Raw genomic sequence first — 3,574 nt, forward strand, 5'->3', positions numbered from 1 at the left:
ATCATCGTTAAATCCCCCACCATCAATATCTTGCCCAGAAACGTAACTGGACCAGTCACATCTACGCTGTGGCTATAAGCGCAGGTCAGAGATTACGAATTCTGCAGCAAGTATCTCACCTCCTGACACCCCAAATCCTGTCCACCATCTACAAGGCACAAGTCAGGAGTGTGATGGAATACATCCCACTCAACAACACTCAAGAAGCTCAACACCATCCAGGACAAAGCAGCGCACTTGATCGGCACCTAACCCGCCACCTTAAACATTCAATCTCTCCACAACCAGTAAACAGTGGCTGCAGTGTGTACCATCTCTATATGCACTGCAGCAACTCGCCACGTATCCTTCAACAGCACCTTCCAAACTCGTGACCACTACCACCTCGAAGGACAAGGGCAGCAGATGCATGGGAACTCACTACCTGCAGGTTCCCCTCCAAGTCACTCACCATCCTGACTTGGAACGATATCGCCATTTATTCACTGTTGTTGGGTCACAATCCTGGAACTCCCTCCCCAACGGCAGTGTGGGTGTTCCTGCACCATATGGACTGCATCAGTTCAAGAAGGCAGCTCTCCACCACCTTCTCAACGGCAATAGGAATGGGTAATAAATGTTCGCCTTATCCGCGATACTCACACCCAAGAATGAATAAAAACAATATCACTCTCCACAGATTCCCCACAATCTGGGCTTGGACATTTACTTCAGGAGCACAGAGCTTTATATCACTGCAACATGAGTTCCAATCTTCATATTCTGTTCACTTTTCACATTATTTTCTACCAGTCCACGAGCTTTTATTAATTCAGTATTCGGGTCTCTGCTCCTCAACCGTTTCTAACATCTCACCTCTTCCAAAAAAACACTCTGATCTATCGTCGGTAGTCGATGACCCCTCATTTTAAACTCCATCTGCCAAAGCATTGCTCACTCACTTAATCTATCAAGAAGATTTGAAAATAAATTTCTTGCCAAAGGATAATTTTCTGCATCTGCTCCCTCGCCATTTGCTTTTCCCATTTGTCTTTCACTTGGTGCAAATCCAGAGAAAGTAATGATGGAAGGAAGGAGGGGAGGAAAAATCCTGCTCCGTTTCGTGATCCCTATTTGATCTTCATTCCAGTGCAGTTTGGGTGAAGAATTCCAATTGTCTGTCTCAATTTTAATAAAGTATAACAAATTCTGGAATCACTGTCTGGACATTGACAAGAACAGGTTTCGAGGCTGACTTTACACATAAGCTCGCCCAACATAAATAATACATGAAACAGCTCATAAACTAGCGACAAGGATGGGATTCGAACCCACGTGTGCATAGCACAATGGATTAGCAATCCATCGCCTTAACCTCTCGGCCACCTTGTCAGTTGCAGACACATAGCTGTCACCTTCAGCACAGCTTCTGGCTGTGCAGCCAGCTGTGCAATGATGGAAATATATCTTCTGAAAGTAAATGAAGTTGGGAATGGAGCAGTGTGAAACATTTCCAGACCATGTCCAACACGTTTCTACTCAGTGTGAAAACCCACCACGGAAAGACTGGAACATACAATCATTTCAACACATCATGATTAACATCACTCAGACACCTGAACCATTAGGTCACTGATGAAGTCATGATGACCGAATTTCTCATGAAATGAAAACTGAACTAACTGACTGGAAGAATTGCTTTAACCCCACATGATCAGCGAGGCACAGCATCAGGCCGACTTGTTGGGTGGTGTAAACAGATATCACTGCTTCTGATCTTCACCAGAACAGAGAGTGAGATGTAACATTGATCATCAAACAGACTGTGAGAGAATACAACAGAATAAAACACATGGAGAGACACTGTGGAAGAACAGATATATTTGATTGGAATGTTGAAATGTTGATTGGAATGGATAAAACACCAGAAACAGCAGATTAAATTGGGATTCTCATCATTATATTGATCTGGGACAGAAAAGAGAAACTGATGGAAAGAAGAGAAGAAGGAAGAAAAGAAAGGATGGAACTGTTCAATCTTTTCAGTTTTTTCACTCGCTCATCAAAGCTGATAAAAAAAAGTTGCAAATAACATAGAATTTCACCAAAAAGGGAGATTAAATGTTGCTGAAACCTTGGATCGAAGGATGCCCCAAAAGATCACCTGTTTAACTGTCTCCTCACTGGGGGATTTCAATCAGTGAGCAATATTATTCTCTACTTTTTTTGTTAATTGGTCCCAGAACTGTCACTTGGAATTAATATCTGTGTTCCGACTCCTGAATAATAAAATTGTGAGTTTCTCGATATTTTCTGGACACAGTTCCTGCTGAAAGAACTGAGAACTCTTTTCTAATTTGCACAATACTCTATGCAATCTCATCAAGCCTGCTAAGCTAGCATCCTTGGTGCTGCTCTCTCTTCTCCCAAACTTCATCTCATGTGACTGTTCCATCATCACTCTGACAGTGGGAGGGGTTGATCCCACTATCTTCAGCATTAACCCTTTACATCCTTATACCACACTGCCTGTCCAAAAAAAATGGGTGGAGGGAACTTCCTTCATTTATCAAAACACCAACAGCAGCACAGTGGCGCAATGGTTAGCACCGCAGCCTCACAGCTCCAGCGACCAGGATTCAGTTCTGGGTACTGCCTGTGTGGAGTTTGCAAGTTCTCCCTATGTCTGTGTGGGTTTCCGCCGGGTGCTCTGGTTTCCTCCCACCTCCAAAAGACTTGCAGGTTGATAGGTAAATTGGCCATTGTAAATTGTCCCTAGTGTAGGTACGTGGTAGGAGAATGGTGCCGATGTGGTAGAGAATATGGGATTAATGTAGGATTAGTATAAATGGGTGGTTGCTGGCTGGCACAGACTCGGTGGGCCGAAGGGGCTATATCTCTAAATAAGAAAAGTAAAATAAAAGCTACCAGTCGTAAATCAACTCAAACCCATTAGAGAGATAGAGGGAGACTGTCAGAGAACTTCCTGCATCCAGTCCTGACCCTGTCACACTCAGCAGCTTCTCACCCAGACCCCACTCTCATCAACAATGAACATTGTTACCGAGACCCTTCAAATACTGTTTAGAAAAGGTAGAAAAATTCAAACTTCATCACAGCTAGATTGAATAGAACAAAGTTTAATATCTTCTCGTCGTCACTCGGTAACCACATGAGACAGTCCTTAAATCAGTAGCATAAATTATCAGCTGGAAGAATGTTTGTCATTGGGTTGAATCATTTCTGTGTGAGGAATGTTCCAGCATCATAAACCAGGGGAACGTGTTGACTGAGCTGTGTCTTCATCTCTTCTGGACAGTTCACCCTTCATTCTGCTCTGATTCACTTTCCCAAAGCGGAACTACAGATTCTCAAATCCGGAGACTGGGTTTTCTTATTTTGTTCCTTTTGATTTTTCTTGCTCCTGAATGATAATATATTCCAACCTCGGATCAACCTTGCCCTGTCTCCCAGTCTTGGTTAAAAGCGACAAATAACGGCAACAACATTCTGAAACAAACAACACGGTCACATTCTGCTTCAGTGAGATAAATGCTGAGGCCGTTCTGTGTCGAATGCGATTGTGAACAAATTT

At 43.1% G+C, this 3,574-nt stretch overlaps 1 non-coding gene across 1 annotated transcript; it reads right to left on the reverse strand.

Annotated features, from left to right (window-relative positions):
- Positions 1-1,289: 1,289 nt before the first annotated feature.
- trnas-gcu (transfer RNA serine (anticodon GCU)) lies at positions 1,290-1,371 on the reverse strand. The gene has a single exon. It is a non-coding gene; the product is annotated as a tRNA-Ser (tRNA).
- Positions 1,372-3,574: the final 2,203 nt, after the last annotated feature.

This window comes from Heterodontus francisci, unplaced genomic scaffold, assembly GCF_036365525.1.
Source record: "Heterodontus francisci isolate sHetFra1 unplaced genomic scaffold, sHetFra1.hap1 HAP1_SCAFFOLD_51_2, whole genome shotgun sequence".
In the NCBI taxonomy this organism is placed as follows: Eukaryota; Metazoa; Chordata; class Chondrichthyes; order Heterodontiformes; family Heterodontidae; genus Heterodontus; species Heterodontus francisci.